The 19,767-nt window shown below is 35.4% G+C and overlaps 1 long non-coding RNA gene across 2 annotated transcripts in view; it reads right to left on the bottom strand.

The window, feature by feature from the left end:
- Positions 1-16,116, bottom strand: part of LOC136035510 (uncharacterized) — a 37,467-nt gene extending 21,351 nt beyond the window's left edge. Inside the window, exons 1-3 of one of the 2 annotated variants that reach the window (XR_010619457.1) lie at positions 14,060-16,116; positions 12,825-12,958; positions 6,624-6,720 (exon numbers count right to left, since the gene is read on the bottom strand). This is a non-coding gene — a long non-coding RNA (uncharacterized LOC136035510). The remainder of the gene's footprint in view (positions 1-6,623; positions 6,721-12,824; positions 12,959-14,059) is intronic. The other variant, XR_010619458.1, reaches the window with a different exon arrangement.
- Positions 16,117-19,767: the final 3,651 nt, after the last annotated feature.

The following is a 19,767-nucleotide window of genomic DNA, read 5'->3' as shown; positions in this document are numbered from 1 at the left end:
AAATTATTAGGAGAAAGGAATTGAGAAATATGCCACAAAATGTCGGAATAAAAAAGAAGAAAAGAACTGATGACCAGTGAAAAACTTAAAATATTTTATACGGGTCGTCACTACGTTATAGGGCGTGATACCATTACTAATAAGAACCAGTTCAACAACTAAGCCACTCCGGACCAAAACAGCCTTGCACACTTCATCTTTACACTATTCTAGTTAGAAATCAACCCTCAACAGATTCCATCTCCTTTAAATCTGTGCTCATGATCTCTGCCTACCTAATTCTTACCTTTCGGGGTGTCAAAAAGCATTATTTTGGGCAACATATCACCCATCACTGCTAAAACGTAAGCCTTTCTTACATTGTAGACCCAAATATGAGGGTAAAACCCTTTTTTCATTCAAACGCTCAAACGAATACTCAAAACTGTCTTTGGACATTTTTTGAGAAAAATCTATCATATCCTTCTCACTTTTTTAGAGCATACAGGTTTCAGAGCCCTAATTGACACCTGATATGAAATTACAGGTGTGACTCTCACCTTTATATTTTTGAAAAACGAGGTGCTTCCAGAAACGAATACAAAGAATTTCTATCTATTATAAAAACTTGTCCAAAGCAATTAAAAGCTGAGACGAACGAAGCAATTCATAAACCTAATTTTCACAGATAAGCCTTCCTAAGAATCAGAGGAAAATCCAGCCTCTCAAATTAATCTTAGCATTTGCTTTTCTACTATATGTACCAGTTTTTCTACTTTTTAATTTACCATTTTAACGAAGCTTGGACAAATAAATATAAATTTATTTTTCTATGGGACTTAACTGAATTTAATTGCAGATTCACGGCAACTAAAGAACTTGTTTAATGTAAGATCAATATTATGCAGTGGAAAAAAAAAAACACAAGAATCAGAGGAAACTAATGACCTTTGATCCTTTTAGGGAGATCCGCATCGTTTCGGCGAGCTATTACAAGAAGCGGAACTTATTGAAAGACATAAGACCCACAGCACATTTATATAGCAGACGATTGAGGTTTGGTGTAAGCATCTTTCTTTGCTCCCCCAAATATTTTCGTAATTTTTTAGTAGATTTTTTGTAGGTGCCACAAGTGGACAGGGATAATTGATTCTCTCTCATTTTTTCTAATACTTTGCCATAACTACGGCATGGAGCACTGTGAAGATTTTCACGTTACATTGAGGAAGCGGATATTATTCCAACTGCTTAAGAGAAAAGGTATAAAATTAAGCTGCCCGAAGATTAAATATACCCAGAATTTCTGCCAAGGAACAGCACTTACGGTGGCCCTAGAAGGAGTACTTTTTTATAGCCCCTTAAACCTGTCTTCGTGTCAAATGAAAGTAATTTTCAAGATCTGAAATAAAAACTATAGAACAGAAAATAAAAATCGCTTGGTATTACAACGATGCATTTGTGTTCATCAACCACTCATGGTTCAAAAAAAATTTATAAGGTTAGAAGAGGCATTAAACAACTCTAAACAATGAAAAAAAAACAACAAAAAAATAACAGCACAGTAAATTACAAGTAAAGACAGAAAATGTTTCTATGTAAAAATGTTCACGCCGAATAGACCCCTGCCATAGGGAAGATTATCATTCTTGTGATGTATCACCAGTTTTACCAATTTTTATCATCCTTAGAAATGCTTTGGATGCTAGTTGTATGCTTTTTCCCATCTTGTCGAGCTTGTTCTGTGCTTTCAAGTCTTCAAATTCACCTTATCAAAGTCTAAAGCAAACTAAAATCGGAAAAAAATAAAACCTGAGGAAACCATAAGCAAACAACAAGACCCAGAGTTCAAGTGAATTCATCTCATGAACTTCTATTCCCATCAAACATCTGCCAACTAAAACGAGTTGGTAATGCTAGAAGACAGTTTCTCGTAAATACAAGTTCAAAGTTAAGTTGTATATAAACATGTGTCTTCAAAATGTATTCAGACGCAAGAGGAACAAAAGTTGGTTATTTATGTTTTAACATTACGAATTGAGTCTTGTCCAATCATCTCGTTATTTGCGTCGAAAACCTTCTTAAGAGGTGAAAATCATAAATCGGATTCATAAATGCTAAATTTTAGGTAAGAAGCGGTTCAGGACTTTTAGCCTAGATATAAACAACAATTAGCATTACATTTTTTTTTTATTATTTCTTAAGAAAGAGGGGAGTGAAGATTCAGGGGGGAGGAGAATGTATACTTTCACCAAAAGATGCAATCAGACTCATATGACTGTACAGAATAGCATACAATACTTGATTGTTTCATTTTAGAGACTTAATCGAAATGGCATCAGAGAAATAAAATTAGATGATCACATTGAATTTATATTAATAGGGTACTAAAAATACAGGGCTGCAACAAATTATATTAGCATTTGTTTTCGTTGTTCGCTTATTATATACTCAGGGTCATTAAACTAACAAAGCAAATCCTTTACTCTTACTATAAAATTCCTAATTCCAAAAATTCCAAGTGTAGTATTCAGGTACGCAGGGTGTGGAAATTGTTTCTCGGGGATCACCAAGAATTTTAAGTCTCTTAAATTTTCCATAATATTCTTTTTTTTTGTCACGAAGTCGTGACATGACCCCCCCCCCCCCCCCCAGAAATATATCCCCGTGTGCGTACCCGAAACTACAGATCTACTGTTTCAACTTAATCCAGATATATTTTTAGACATCTTACTTCACTATCACCATCTGTCACGGCCTCTTCCTCATTATTGATAAGCAATGCAACACTTTCATCATCTGAAAGATCAGAATTCTCGGTATCGAGTACAGTTTCAATAGTAGGATATCGAGTTATGAATCGACGCAGGTCGGTAATCAGAAATTGCGTTTGAGACTCCTCCTCTGACGATGCTAAAGGAGCATAATTAAAAGATCTTTGGCCTGATGTGTTGTGGTCGTTTGGTTGAAAAGAGGTTTGCAAGATAGAGTTTCCAACCGTATCACCAAGACTAACATTAACATCTTGTGTGGGTAACAAACTACAATTAAGTGATTTAGAGAAAGACATACTACCAAAGGGTCGTTCATCTTCTTCTAAAACTAACAAGGTGGTACTACCGTCTTCCAAAGAATTACTACTCTTAGGTGGATTTATACCTTTAGAATACAAAGGGAGAGAACAGGGTCCTCCTAAGTAAAGGGGTGCGTTTTTTATACAAAAATCATTGGAAAGGATGGAGGTCTGACTACACTTGGAGACTTGGAGACGTTACTTGGAGAGGGTATATGCTCAGATGTGGAAGGAAAGGACGTGGGGTCGTGAGGTGCGGAATCTGGAATATCAATGGGGATTGAAAGGCAAACAGTGACTCCTGTGTCGATATTTGTCTCCTGTTCTACGAACTGTTGCATGCATGTAAAAAAAGAAATCAGTATGAATTATAATCAGAATACATTGATGTTACTAGTGTTAGTAGCATATTATGGGTTTCTGCTTGTATACCCATTTTCCACCCAATAAAACGTAAAATCTCTATTATCGTCAATCACTGCAAATTAAAAAAAAATATCCTGAACTTAGTCAAATTATCACTAAATAAAATAATTTATTAACTACAAATTTTCAGATCATTACACAAAATCTGGAGTTATAGAAAGCAATAAATTGCTTTTTCTTACTTTTATAATTTTCAACAGTCGCTAGAATAATTCAATCTACCAAACAACCAAACATTCAACTAATTAGGTCAAATTAAAGTCTCTATAATCATCATAAATTATGAATTTTAAAAATATCCTAAATTTAGTTAAGTAATTCTAAATAAACCTGTATATTAATTACAAACTTTCAGAATCGTAATTCGTTTGATTTTATTGACGCATTATATGGTTAAACAGCACATTAAGATGCAAAATAAATACAGAATCTAAAAATATTCTAATAACCAAACAGGTTATTATATTGAGTAAATTATAGACCATACCTATTATACGTATATGATCGTAAAAATACAATAATTATTTAACAGACTAAAAATAAGGGTACGAAGCTTATTCAGCAAATCACTCTTTTTAGAGACTTTTAATTGAAATAATCACATTTTGTAGTTGAATCACTGCTTCAATAATTCCTGTATTTATCTCATAAGAGAATTGGGTCCTCCAAAATTTCCCTGAAAACTAGCATTAACAAAACCTGAGGATTTGTATTTCGTGGTAATGTTCATTTATTTGTAAAAAATAATTTTTGAGTGATGCAACAGATCCCAACTTTCTTTAGAAAAAGCCAAGGCGGTATTCAGTTGAGGGGGTTTCTCCCCCACCTAAAAAAATCGTTGATCGGACTCTCAAAAACGTAACAAGACGAATGTAAACAAACTTTTTATGCGTTTTAAAGTTTTTACTCTCCCCTTGAAGGAAAATACCCCCCCCCCAAAAAAAAAAACCTTGACATGCCCTTGTCGAAAGCACAATAATCCACACTTCTACTTCAACTTGAATATAACGGCTTCATTTTGGCATACTACTCTAGTAAAGAAAATGTATGATGTTCTTTGAGCTAAAGACATATTTTTTTTCAAAGTTATAAAGATTTAAGTTCCAGTTATAAAATTTTGTTTGCAAGGACTTACTTTGCAACCCGAGGACAACGTCATTTTCCTACAAGTTCATTACTTGGGATCTAAAACGCAAACACAAAAATACATTGTGCAGGTTTATATGCATTATCTGTGCATAAAACAATCGCAAAAAAAGACTCTCAGATTTAGATCATATACACAGAATTCTGAGCAAAAACAATAAGATTCTTAATTTTTCAAGGGATTTATTATGGCCATATTTTTCAGTTATTGCTACATTTTATTCCAAATAATTTGTTGTTCAACTACCTATTATGAAGTAAAATAAGCCTCTTCAATTACAAGCATGTGCATAAAAACCCACTAGTATATTCGTAGGAGAATCCGAAAATTCTAAATATTTAGAACGATTAACTGTGGAACAGCAGCCTTCCCCCCCCCCCCCCCCCCGAAAAAAAACTCCCGAAAATGGGAAACGAAGAAAACAGTAAAAGACCATTCTCCACCCAATGCAAAATCCCCCCCCCCTCAAAAGAAAAAACAACAACTATGAAATCTTGAAGCATAGACCAACATTGAAGCATCATATTTTATGCTGGTTATTGCCAAATTTGCAGATTTAACAACCAACTTAACAACCAGTGACACTAGCTATTCACCAAATGATTGTGAGACTTTTCCTGAGGAAGAAGTTCGTTAATATATGGTGAAAGACCCTCAATGTGCAAAATAAATTTTTATCCTACTCATTGCAAATGATATTTCAATCAAAACTACCAATTTCATCCCAGTGGTAGAAAGGCATATGCAAGGCGAGTCTAAATCAACCCAACGGAAAGTCACATATTATGTGGTACTTTAAGCCAAATATGCTGTAAGATAACCTAAAAAGAACATCCTAGCTTTTAAACATTTTAAACATAACTAGACATTATGTCTTATTACCGTATTTAAAAGAGCTTAATAAAACATTTTAATTAAAGCTTATCATGAACAACAGCGCTGTTTCTCAAAGCGGAGGAAACCTAAATGAACTAGTTTTTATTCTTTTAAAGCAAAATTTTTGCAATCATGCCAACAGAGAAGGAAAATCTTTCAAATATTCGCAAATATTCGACAACACAAATGAAGCAAATTCCCACCACGGTGAGAAGTTAAATTCCAAGTTTTTATTTATTCTTTTTATAATTTTTTTTTTAATAAACAAATCAACAGCAAACCCATAGTTTAAATCTTTACATATAAGAATATCAAGATTCTCTGCTCAGACTTATAAATCTGAAATTTTGGAAGGTTCTCGGTTAGATTCTTTCCCATGAAATTTTTTCAAGCTACGTCGTTTAATTCGAAAGCCCCCCCCCCCCCCAGATTTACCAGATTAGTACTAATCTAAATGTACGAATCATATGGATGATCATAGGAGTAAACAGCAAGATTTCTAATAAATGATTTGAAACTGCTGGTATAAAATACAACAGTAGATGTAAATTTTCAACATTTACAACGCAAGCTCCTCTCCGGGAGTTGCCACTACCCATACCCCTTTCCTGTGAATGGGTATGCTTAAACTTACTAATTTCGAACATCAACGTTCCCCCCTGACAACTTAATCTGGATCTAAAAACTTTGTGAATCAATGAATTATACAGATAAGGATAGGAGAACACAACTAGTTTTAGCCGGTGGTTTTAACACCCCTTATTAAAAAGTAAAGTATTAATTGAAAATTTTCAAAATTCTAGATTCACCGCAGGGATTCCCATAACCTGTGTTCCTTTCTTGTATCCAAGTGGGCATAAACATACTGATGTCAAACATAAACCTCCTCACCTTACTATTTATTCTGGAAGTACAAATTACATGATAAACACAGGAGCAAAAAGCGAGTTTTAGAAGAGTGGAAGAGATGGAGGCTGAAACTTCACAATGCAAAGTATACTATTATGTATATATTATGACAATTTGCAAAATAAGCTCTTCCTGGGGAATTATTACCACCTATATCTCTCTCATATCTACAGACATAAATATAGAGATTGATTCTTCTCAAATAAAAGTTCTCACCTGACTATTTGATCTGGATCTATCGCCTGATTCGTCAACTTGAAATCGAGGTTGTTGCCGACTATCGGTACTTGGTGTGTCAGGTCCATTGGAAAAACTATGAAAAACAATTTTTATCAAAAAAAAAGATAAAAAATTGTAGATGGAACAGTATCTAAAAATTTTATTTTTTTTCTCGAGCGTTCAACTAAATGAGGATAGATTCATTTGTCAAAATTTAGTTTTGAGTTTTTTTCGATAAATTAGTAGCTATAAAGTAAAAAAAAGAAGTGCTTGTAAAATTAGCAAATAAGAAGATATAAAAAGAATGAGCGAATAAAAAATGAGAAATGAGCAAATAAGGAGATGAAGTAGAAGATAAGTGAGTTGGTCTATAAAGTAAGTAAGTTTCTAAAGAAAGTTAGAAGATGAAGTTGTAGCAGAATAACAAGTAGCTGAAAGTGGATGAGTTCATGAAGTAAGTGAGAATACAAAGTAGTGGTAAAGAGGGTGAGTTTGAGAATTAAGTGAGAAGATGAACTAGTTGTAAAACTGGAGCAGCTATAAAGTAAAGCTTTACATACTCGGAATTTTATTAAATCACGAACAAACTTTTCCAATCTGGTTATGATGAAAAAAGAAATCACCAATGCAACAGCATAAAAAAAAAGACAGAAGGAGAAAAGGAAGACTGTTTTCCTACAGTAGTAATTAATATAGATCAGTACTTGAATGAGGCCTTAACCCTACTCATCCATACAGTCACATAGGTCAAACAGCATAGCCATACACAATCAACCATAAAGAATAATCCATGGATACAAGGATTAAGAAGATACAAGAATGACCCTTTTATTGTCTTGTTGCCACACTTGATCGGACTGACCAAAGGTTTAAGGCTCTGTAAATGTGTGAGTGCTGCAACCTATTGGTCATTTCAGGGTGCATATCTGGCACAATCTACAACCAATCTAGTACCTTTTTTGCACGTCACTACCATATTTCAAAGATACAAATTCTGGTACAGATAATAAAAATATTTTTGGCCATCCAACTATTTTGATCCTACAACATTTTATTTATTTTTTGTTCATGGTCATTCAAAATTTCAACAAGGAAATCAACTCTCTAAAGAGTAACAAACAGAAATTCGTTCAAATTCTGAGTCTATGATATTCCACTCAAAATCAAAATTTTTTAAACATACAGATTTAAATGTCTAATAACATGACATTTGAAGTTTAGGTTGAAGCAAATTTTAAATAGTTTTTTTTCCTTTACTAATTTCTTGCTCGAACAAACCGAATCGTTGTTGGAGAAACTAGTAACTATGCAGTGAACACAACTAAATAATACATGACTGCGAATATTTATTTATTTTTGGTTTACTACAAATATCTTTGGGACAGCCAAGCTTAGTTGGCAACAAGACCGTAACCAGGGGGTGGGGTTCGACCCCTCCCCCCTCAAAATATTTGTTTGACTCGTAGGATCGTAACAAAAATGAATATAAACAAAATTTTTATGCGTTTGAGTTTTTATGTGTATCCCCCCCCCCCGAAAAACTCCTTGTGTAAAATATCCCCAAAAGCAAATCCTGGATACTACCCTGGTTGACAATGCTGAATTTTTTCTGATACTGCCCTTTTTTTTGAATTTTCACGTTTCTGAGAATTTATTGTCACCTAATAAACTCGTTTCTATGGGTCAAGAGAACATTGGTAGCTAATATTATTTAACAATTGCATGGCGGAAGAAAGGCAATAATTTTTCCTATAGAAATTTATAATAAAAACAAAATTCTCTAAGTTAAGTAAAGAGCCAAGTTATGACCAAAATCTTTTGCTTTGTAACCTTATCTAGTGCAAACTAGTTAAGACTAGTTAAAGCATCTTAAAACTAGTGCAAATAAGTCGACTGATCATAATTCTCTATGTTTGTAGGATATAAAAACTAGCGCTTTACTGAAATTTTATAAAAAAAACAAGAGCTAAGAGCTCATATGGCACTTGTGACGAGGCGAGAAGAGCTAAGAGCCAAGAGATCATATGGTATGAGCTCTAACAAAATTCTATGAATCAATAGATTGATTTAAAAAGGAAAATAAGAGGCTTAATACCGGTCAAGATTTAAAATAAGAGCTCTAAGTCACAAAGTCCTTCTAAATATCAAAATTCATTAAGATCCTATCACCCACTCGTAAGTTATAAATACCTAATTTTTTCTAATTTTTCCTCTCCCTTTTGCCCCCCAGATGGTCGAATCTGAGAAAATGACTTTATCAAGTCAAATTGTGCAGCTCCCTGACACGCCTACCAATTTTCATCGCCCTAGCACGTCCAGAAGCACCGAACTCGCCAAATCACTGAACTCATCCCTCCAACTCCCCCAAAGAGAGCGAATCCAGTACGATTCTGTCAATCACGTATAAAGGACATATGTTTATTCTATCCACCAAGCTTCATCCCGATTCCTACAATCCAAGTGTTTTTTCCAAGATTTTCCCCTCCAAATCCCCACAATGTCAAAAGATCTGGTCAGGATTTGAAATAAGAGCTCTGAGACATGAATTCCTTCTAAAAATCAAATTTCATTACGATCCGATCATCTATTCGTAAGATATAAATACTCCAATTTTCATGTTTTCCAAGAATCCCGGTTCCCCCCTCCAACTCCCCCGAATGTCACAGGATCTGGTCGGAATTTGAAATTAGAACTTTAAAGCACAAGATGCTTCTAAATATCAAATTTCATTAAGATCTGGTCACCCTTTCGTAAGTTACAAATACCTCAATTTTCAAAATTACCCCCCCCCCCCCCAATTCCACCAAAGAGAGCAGATCCGGTCCAGTTATGTCAGTCACGTATCTTAGACAGGTTTCTATTCTTCCCATCCAGTTTCATCCTGATCTCACCGCTTTAAGTATTTTCTAAGATTTCCGGTCCCCCCAACTGCCCCCCCCCCCCAAATTACGCTTGATCCGGTTGAGATTTAAAATGAGATATCGGAGTTACGAGGTCCTTCTAAATATCAAGTTTCATGAAGATCCGATCACTCCTTCGTAAGTTAAAAATACGTCATTTTTCTTATTTTTCACAATTACCCCCCCCCCCCCCGCAATTGAGCGGATCCGTTCTAATTATGTAAATCACGTATGCAAGACTTCTGCTTATTTTTCCAACCAAGTTTCATCCCAATCCCTCCAATCTAAGCGTTTCCCATCATTTTAGGTCTCCCCACCCCAAACTTCACCCAATGTCACCAGATCCGGTCAGGATTGAAAATAAGAGCTTTGAGACACGATATCCTTCTAAAAATCAAATTTCATGGAGATCCAATCACCCGTTCGTAAGTTAAAAATACCTCATTTTTTCAAATTTTTCAGAATTAACCCCCCCCCCCAACTACCCCAAAAAGAGTGGATCCGTTGTGGTTATGTCAATCATGTATCTAGGACTCGTGTTTTTTTTTTCCACCAAGTTTCATCCCGATCCCTCCACTCTAAGTGTTTTCCAATTTTTAGGTTTCTCTCTCCCAACCCCCCCCCCCCCCCAATGTCACCAGATCCGGTCAGGTTTAAAATAAGAGCTCTGAGCCACGATATCCTTCTAAATATCAAATTTCATTGAGAACCGATCACCCGTTCGTAAGTTAAAAATACCTCATTTTTTTTATTTTTTCAGAAATACCCCCCCCCCCAACTACCCAAAAGAGAGTGGATCCGTTCCGTTTCTGTCAAACATCTATCTAGGACTTGTGTTTATTTTTCCCACCATGTTTCATCCCGATCCCTCCGCTCTAAGTGTTTTCCAAGTTTTAGGGTTCCCCCTCCCAACTCCCCGCCCCCATCAACAGATCCGGTCGGGATTTAAAATAAGAGCTCTAAGACATGATATCCTTCTAAACATCAAATTTCATTGAGATCCGATCACCCGTTCGTAAGTTGAAAATACCTCATTTTTCTAATTTTTAAGAATTACTCCCCCCCCCCCCAACTACCCCAAAGAGAGTAAATCAGTTCCAATTATGTCAATCATGTATCTGGGACTTGCGCTTATTTTTCCCATCAAGTTTCATCCCGATCCCTCTACTCTAAGTGTTTTCCAAGATTTTAGGTTTCCCCCCTCCAACTCCCCCCAATGTCATCAGACCCAGTCGGGATTTAAAATAAGAGCTCTGAGACACAATATCATTCCAAACATCAAATTTCATTAAGATCCAATCACCCGCTCATAAGTTAAAAATACTTCATTTTTTCTATTTTTTCAGAATTAACCGGCCCCTACCCCCCCCCCCAGTGGTCAAATCGGGAAAACGACTATTTCTAATTTAATCTGGTCCGGTCCCTGATACGCTTGCCAAATTTCATCGTCCTAGCTTACCTGGAAGTGCCTAAAGTAGCAAAACCGGGACTTTATGTTTTCCCCCTCCAACTCCCCCCAATGTCATCAGATCCGATCGGGATTTAAAATAAGAGCTCTGAGACACAATATCATTCCAAACATCAAATTTTATTAAGATCCAATCACCCGCTGATAAGTTAAAAATACTTCATTTTTTCTATTCTTTGCGAATTAACCGGGCCCCCACTCCCCCCCAGATGGTCAAATCGGAAAAACGACTATTTCTAATTTATTCTGGTCCGTTCCCTGATACGCTTGCCAAATTTTATCGTCCTAGCTTACCTGAAAGTGCCTAAAGTAGCAAAACCGGGACCGACAGACAGACCGACAGACCGACAGAATTGGCGACTGCTATATGTCACTTGGTTAATACCAAGTGCCATTAAAAAGTTAAGACTAGTTAAGGCATCTTAAAACTAGTGCAAATAAGTCGACTGATCATAATTCTCTATGTTTGTAGGATATAAAAACTAGCGCTTTACTGAAATTTTATATAAAAAAAAAGATTTTTTTTTTAAACTGAAAGTAGGACCAACACTAAAACTTAAAACCAAAAGAAATTATTACGTACATGTGGGGGTTGCCCCCTCGTCAATACCTCACTCTAAGATATTAAACAAAAAAAACAAGTTTTTTAAAATGAAAGTAAGGAGCGATATTAAAACTTAAAACGAACAGAAATCACTCCGTATATGAAAGGGGTTTTTCCTCCTCAACGCCCCGCTCTTTACGCTAATGTTTGACTCTTTCTCTTAACTCTGCATTTTAAAAGAGTAAAGAAAATTTAGCGTAAAGAGCAGGGCGTTGAGGAAGAAAAGCCCCTATCATAAACGGAGTAATTTCTGTTCGATTTAAGTTTTAATGTCGCTCCTTACTTTCATTAAAAAAAACTTGTTTTATTTGTTTAATTTCTGGACGTTTTTGAATTAATATATGTTTTGATCTTGTCTCTCCGCACATAAATAATTAAAATGAAATTTGCATATTAATTTTTTTGGGCTAAATGGCTTTTTCATAGTTTAATCGGAAGATTTTGAGAAAAAGAGCGAGGGAGGAGGCCTAGTTGCCCTCCAATTTTTGATTACTTAAAAGGCAAATATAACTTATAATTTGTTACGAACGTTTTCATAAGTAAAAAATATACGTAACTTACGAATTAAATTTCGTAGCGAACTTATATATTCGTATGTTTTATTGCGTATATGAGGGGGCTCGCCCCTCGTCGATACCTCTCTCTTTACATTAAAGCTTAAATTTTGTCCCAATTCCTTAAGAATGATCCCTGAATCACAAAGGCCGTAGAATAAACAGTTGGAATTACTAAAAATACTTTAGCGTAAAGAGCGAGGTATTACGAGAAGGTAAATCCCTCATATGCGTAATAATTTCTGTTCGATTTAAGTTTTAATGCTGCTTCTCACTTTCAGTAGAAAAAACTTTTCACATTTATTTTTTCATTGTTTTTTTTTTAAATAATGCTAGAAAATCCTGCGCCCCCTCCATTGAAAGTCTCTTCCCCCATGAGAAGTTCCTCCATAGAAAAATCCTCCCACGTACCCCCCTCAACTCTCCCACCCAAACCAAAAAATCGCTTTGAAAACGTCTGTACCCAGTAACCATTACTATATGTAAATACAGGTCAAAGTTTGTAACTTGCAGCCCCTTCCACGGGGACTGCGGGGGAGTAAGTCGTCCCCAATGACATAGTTATTATAACCACGATGCTGTTGTTGACGATCAAAGGTCGAGACGGCAACCCTATAAGCTAAGCATACACCTAAGATCTAGGCATTGGGAAAAATCTATAAACACACTTACGTTGGTCTATCCCATTGCGTAGTCCGTGTATTGTGATCTACGTAATACGTTCTGCCATTATTATCTAACCGTTCTTCCCAACCAGAAGGCAAAGGAGTTCTTTCTTCCTCTTCATTGGCAGCAACTATCTGTATCTATAACAAATAATCAAAATGAATTCCCGTTTACCCATTACGTAGGGCTTATCGAGTGGTTAGGTTTTCAAACTCCATTTACAGGGTAAGGGATTTCGCACTTTCAAAAAAGAAGAAATATTTCACTCATAAAAGAGTAGTGTATAAATTGGCGTATAAACATGGAAAACAGATATTTACGAATCAGAAAGATAATAAAGCAGGTACAAGTGGCTAACCAGTGATCATTTTGTTGGAATCATACGAATCAATCAAGATACAGGAAAGGGATTTGGACACCCTTAAAATCAGTTAGGAGAGAGAGGGGGAGGATACTTTCAATGGTTGACAAGTTAAATTATGGTAGAGGGGGGGGGGAGGATCAGGTTCAATATGACATTTGGGAAAACTTTTTACCAAAAAGTACCATATTTCCATTGTATTACACAATTTTGTACTCTTTGCATTTCTGTAGGTTGCTAAGAGTAGGGGTAATGATTGGTTAGCTTATAAAAATTACAGCTCAGTAGTGTAGTGGTCAGGTCTTCAACCACAATCTCGAGGATGTTAATTTGATATGTGTAAAGAAAGAAATATTTTACACGTAGAAGAGAAGCCAATATAAATTTGATCCACAATGACAAGGTACAAGTCCAACCCTAGAAGACGCTCTATAATAAATTGGGCTATAGGACACACTCGGATCCTCGGAAAGTACCCAAAAAAAAGACTTTAACGGTAATCATTTTTCAAGGTTCTATATGGGATTGATAATTTAAGCTTTTAATTATTAGAAAAACAAAATGGTTTATCCTTCCCTACAGGGGAAAGGGGAAAGACAACCAGTCAGGGGAAAGGGGGTTATCAACTACAGATAGAAGCGGCGCTTAGCAAATTTAACCGTTAAATTTGTAAGAAACATATATTTGTATGTAACTTCTTCCCGTTCCCGAGGAGCTGTCAAATATAGTATTCATTCCGAGACCTTATAGTTTGCCTCATTTTGTGTTCATGTTTGAATCACTATCAGACTAGGCTAATTATACTGTTTTTATGTTCAACTAAGAAACTCAGTAGAGCCTAAGAAACTAGAAATTCACAACTAACAACTAAGAAACTCACTTCCGCTGGCAATTCTTACCTTCCAACATCTCTCGTATTCAGAACTTCCCAGTCGTCGGGTTCTTGCAAAAGAACGGATGGGGCAGCAACAGCTTCTTGTGGGCTTTCGTCTCTTGAAACATAGCCATGACAAATTTCCTAATGTCCTTTAACGCGCGACCTCGTACTGCATGGAAGGACTGTCAGTTCATTTAATCTAATTGACATCGATGTAGTCCTATAGATATGACTAGCGAGGCTTTTTCTTTGCATTGCCAAAGCGAAGCGGCGAGTAAAAATATCTTCTATGTACAAGTAAATTAGGGCATTACATGACAACATTTTAATAGTATTAATAAGTACAGTTTTTGGCAAAAAAAAATTAGGAGAACTTCTAATTATGATTATATGCATTGTTTGAAAATGTTTCCATGCTTTTCTTGCCCCTCATGCTTTGAATATTATTTTTTCAAACCTTTTTTTTCTCAAGGGGAGGGACACGGGCTTGCCTTTAAAAACGATATTCACATTTTAGAAAGGAACTTTTTATCAATTAATTCTAAGCCACACAGTTTTGTACATTTTTTTTCAGAAACACCGAGAACTAGACGAAAAAAAAGAAAGAAAAAAAAAATTCGAGGAGATATATATATGCTTCTTGCATAAACCAATTATCTATCCATGGTTCCTGATTTTTCAATGAATTCGGGAACTCAAGAAAAGTATATGTGACGAAAATAAATGGAATTAATTAATATCAGTCCTAATGGATTGACTTGTGAAGTCTGACAAACTCCTCGACGTTCTCCTCTTTAAAAATTGAGCATAATATTCGGCTGCATGTACATATCTATGTATAGAGAAGCGAACAAATGACAGTCTTTTATGCATTTTACACTGCTCATCCAATTGTTAAGAGACTGTAAGAAGTTGTTTATTATACTCTTCGAAACGTTTTAGGTATAAAATATTGATCGAAGGATTTCTTGGTACACACTTTCACTGTCAAACGCTCTTACTTCATATTTGTGGTTATTTTTGTTAGTTGTGCACCTCTGCAAGCCACACTTTTAGTGTACTACACACTGATATTGTCAGTATACTTTCCGAATATAAATTGTTGCTACAAAAGAATAAGCGTTATCAAAAGCTAATTTGCCATATAAGGTAGTGTAACTATTGACTAAAATACATTTAGTTTTGAAAGGCTATCACAAAGAAGAGAAACTCACAACGGCTGCCTAATAACCATGAGCTAAGGAAATCGAGGTGGTCTTCAGAATTGAGGCTAATTGAATAGGCCCGCATCATAGACCCGAATGCTACTATCAGAAAAAGCATGGAAGCTTATAATAGTAGAATTGGTCGGCACCCATGGAGCGCTATTTTGATACAATGAATGTTTTGCTTTTGTATGTTTTAATTGTTTTTAAGTAAGATCAAGTGTCGTTTAGTTTTTTAAGTCATTTTCTTTTTCCTCTTTTCTTTTATTCACATTATATTCTGTTTTTCATGTGTATTATAACGGGTTATAAATAAATTTATTTCAATTAAAACACTGCTTCACTTAGGCCTGCTCTAAGAAAAAGTTTAATTAGAAGAATTAATATGAAATTGAATAGTTGAATTGAAGGCTTTAAGTGTTTTTACAGTCGTAACGTTTTTCTTCTTTGGATCGTGGGAACCTTGAGCGTTTCTTTCAGGACACCGGAACTGTATCCTTGAATCTATAAGTGTACTAGGGTTTCCAGTACGCATAGTCGTAGTAGCTATAACCCAAATGGTTGCATTGTAATCTAAATTTAACTAATTATGTTGTTGTCTGTCTTCTTTGTAGGTATTTTTCGAGAAACTTAAATAGCGTAATTGAAAGTGGGGCTCATCTATATATAATCTACACAAAATTGAAATAGTGCTATGGCCACTAAGCTTGAACTTGTAAAGATTGTCCCAAGGAATTTGTCTTGTAGCTGCTCAAAGGTAGTTGTTTCCGGGAACGATCCCTTGAATGCTTGAAGAACACGATTTCTAAGCCCTCTCTCCCTAGCTACGTGTCCGATGAAACGAATTACTGGGAAAGTCAAATGTATTGAAGTTTAAATGTCCTCCTGTTTAGGTAGCTAGATTCTTTGAAGGAACAGCCTGACGTCTTTGCTGCTTAAAACGCAATGAATAAAATTAAAGAAAAGAACGCCTAAATTTAATTCTTGTTTTCTTTTTTTGCCGAACCAAAATTTTATTGTATTTTTATGTTTAGTTTTTAGTTTTTTAAAAATGAATAGGAGTGTTTGAGATGTATACAGCAAAATAAAAGGTAAAAGATATTATCAAGTGCTGTACCTAGTAAAATGTGATAGTCCTGCTTCAATTCAACAGTGTATGTTATTAGCTGAAGTAACATTCAAAATATGATCACCTTCTTATTAGAAGAATGCTTAAATAGGGAATATTTAGAAAGCTCATAGCTGATAATTATTATCTGCCCTAAAAACTGATGAATACCCCCCCCCCCTTTTAAATTCTGTTGATAAGTTTATTTATGCCAAAGAAATTTCTGTGTAACTTAAAATTTGACGAAACACGAAACTTGACCACTGTAGAGAGATATAAACATATAGATATTCTCTACAGTGCACTAGATATACCATTCGCGATTGTTGATCGAAGATGACTTTTCAATGTAGAAATACATCAATTTATTTTGTTTTATTTAGGACACCGACACAGCATCCCTGCTTGTGAGCTATGGGACGCATTAAGAGGATACAAAGCATATAAGAGTTGGTTCTGCAGAGATTTAGTATGGGACGATAAAAGGTAAAAATTACTAGTCCCATTTATGGACTAGAGTTTGGTGACTTCATTTTAAAACTAGAAAATTGGGCAATGACATGATTAATCTAAAATGTAGGATTATGGCCGGAATTTCTTCTTAAGTGGTAATAATTCAACATTTTCTATCTCCGCTAATTACTTTAAGTCAATCTTAAGACTGCAGAAAGTGAGCTGGTTAACTTTTATATGGTAGTTCTAGTAAGGACACAATTCTGCTTTCTTGACCTCCCCTCCCCTGTTGCATTTTAATTTACCTGAAAAGACAAATATGCCCCAGTTTTTGTTAAATAAATTTGTGATGTTTCATTTCGACATTATCACCTGTCTCCGATCTTGTAGATTTACCATACTTTTAAGGCATATTTATCCATTGCTTGCTCTTTTAGGTTGGAGATGGCACTACATCTGTAATTATTTTAGCGGGAGAAATACTTGGCTCACAACGTTTTATTGACGACAAAATTCATCCAACTGTTATCATTAATGCATACCGCCAAGCTCTTGAAGATGCAGTTGAAATTCTAAAAGAGAAAATCAGGTACTATTAGTAAAGATTATATATAGTAAGGAAGTAAATGAAATGAAAAAGGAAAAACAAGATGTTATCTAGCGGCACTCATCAACAGTAACTGTGTACAATTGTTAAATGTGTACTGTTATAGAGGAAATTAACCTAGTGAAGCTAAAATAAAGCTAGTAAATATTTGTGAGTTTATTACCACTGATTGTTTAATAAAAAGTAATACACTTTTGGGATATTTGTAGTTAAAACACGGAATCAAAACACTAGTAACGCTGATATTTGAAATTAGCTCAGAAACTGAGTAGTAGTATAAATATAAACACAAAGCGTAAAATACTTTCAGAGAAATACCTCTGTTTGTCAGATTTTTAACCAATTTTTTCAATATTGAAACTCAAGCAGTTACATTGAAAGTTATTGTTTGAAATATTGAAATATTTTCTTTAGTTGTTTCAGTGAAAATCTGTAGCGTTGCCTATAGTAAAGAGCTTTCCCTAGAGGCACTTCCTATGGCAGGGATGGTCGTATAAACATCATAGAGGCCTTATTTGTTTGGAAATCGGAAGTTATAGTGTCCTTTTTAAGAGTCAAAAGTGAACGGAGGGTAACACCCCTCCACGCAGTTTTTCGCCAAATATATTCGATCAAAATTTTCAGATAGTCCTTTTGATCAAAATACTCCAAAGGTCAAATTACTATGCCTCTGGGGTTGAGGCAAAACTCTATAGCCCGGGAGCAAGTGTTGTAAGTTATGCATCTTGCCCATTGTTACAAATATTGTTTTTATGGAAGGGGTAGTTGTATAGTTTTTGGAGGAGGTTCAATTTGATTGGAAATGGAAAGTTCTAGTTCCCTTTTGAAAAATTAAAAGTGATTGGAGCCCTTGGAGCAAGGGGCTGGGGGGTGTGTGTGTGATTTATTTCTCCCAAATAAGTCAGGTAAAAAAATTTAGATAACCATTTGGTTCAAAACAGTTCAAATTATTCAAATAACAATGGCTCCAGGTTTGACCCACCTCCCCCTCTCCCTCAACCTCCGAGGCAAGGGCTGCAAGTTGTGTATTTTGACCAATGTTAAAACATTAGATCTGTGTGGATAAAGAGGGCATGCTTGATCCTAAATTCCCAAAAAGGCTTAGGGTATTAAGATGAAGCTTTAAAGAAGTGTTGAGAGAAATGCCGAATACGATCAAAACACAGTATGTGTTTGCTGATTGTGAAAAGGGAATTCCAGCAATATCTACAGAACTGCTGAGGGTATTAAGTTGAAAATTTTATGGTATGTTGAGCAGATGTTGAAGAGATATTAAGGACGATCAACCCCCCTTCCTCTTTAGTTGCTCCCTTTGTTCAACACTGACTGAAATTTGGAATTGTCATTTTGTTCACACTAGTCAAAATTCCTAATAGCTGTGCTTCTGGGAATTCCATGTCCCCATATCCCCATGGCAAGGATTGTACATTACACAGTTTGCTCATTGTTTACATGCACGATTCATCATTAGGAACGGGGAAATATTTGGTTCTGGGTGAATACAAAAAGTCCAAGGGCATTAAAGTGAAAGTTCGAAAAATGTCAAGGGGTATTTTATGCTAAATCAAAAGGGAATAAAATTAGAATAGATATCTTGTTCAATATAGTCAAAAGCTCAAATAACTGAGCTTGTGGGGATGACATAACCCCCATACAGCTTTAGAGAGAGGTGCTGAATACAATAAAACTCACTGTGCTCGGGCTGATTGTCAGAAGGACATATCACCAATATCTAAAAGACAGCTGAGGGCTTTAATTTGAAAATTTTAGGGGATGCTGAAGAGCTATTGGAGGCATTCAACACCCCCTTGCCCTTTTTAGAGGCTCCCTTCCCTCGTCATAGATCAAAGTTTCTAAGAATTGTTTTTTTAAATGTCTTATAATTATACCTCTGGGTATGCAATGTTCCTTTCCCCCACTGCCCCCAGGGTAATTATTGTAAGTTACGCAATTTGGGAATAGTTGGTTATTTGGAAAAGGGGGTATGTTTTTTTCTGAATCTTCAAAAACGCTAAGAATATTACGGTAAAACTTCTGAAAACGTTGAGTAAGAGTGTCAACCAAAATCAAAGCAGACAATGTGCAGGAGGTTTTTCAAAGAACACCATAGCAATACCTAAGCAACGGTTAAGTGCATATAGTAGAAATTAGGCCTATTGAGAATGATGTTGAAAAAGGGACTGAAGACAACCCCCCTCTTTCCCTTTTAAATGCTCTCTAAAAAAAGAAATAAAAGAAAAATGTAATTGTGCATATTATCTAAAAGGCATATATGCAATATCTTAGGAACAGGCAAGGTTTATAAGTTCAGACTTTCAGGGCCACTACTACTACTGAT

The sequence above is a fragment of the Artemia franciscana genome, chromosome 14 (genome assembly GCF_032884065.1).
Source record: "Artemia franciscana chromosome 14, ASM3288406v1, whole genome shotgun sequence".
Classification (NCBI taxonomy): Eukaryota; Metazoa; Arthropoda; class Branchiopoda; order Anostraca; family Artemiidae; genus Artemia; species Artemia franciscana.
The sequence above is the reverse complement of the archived record's forward strand: the minus strand, read 5'-3'. Positions and strand labels throughout refer to the sequence as shown.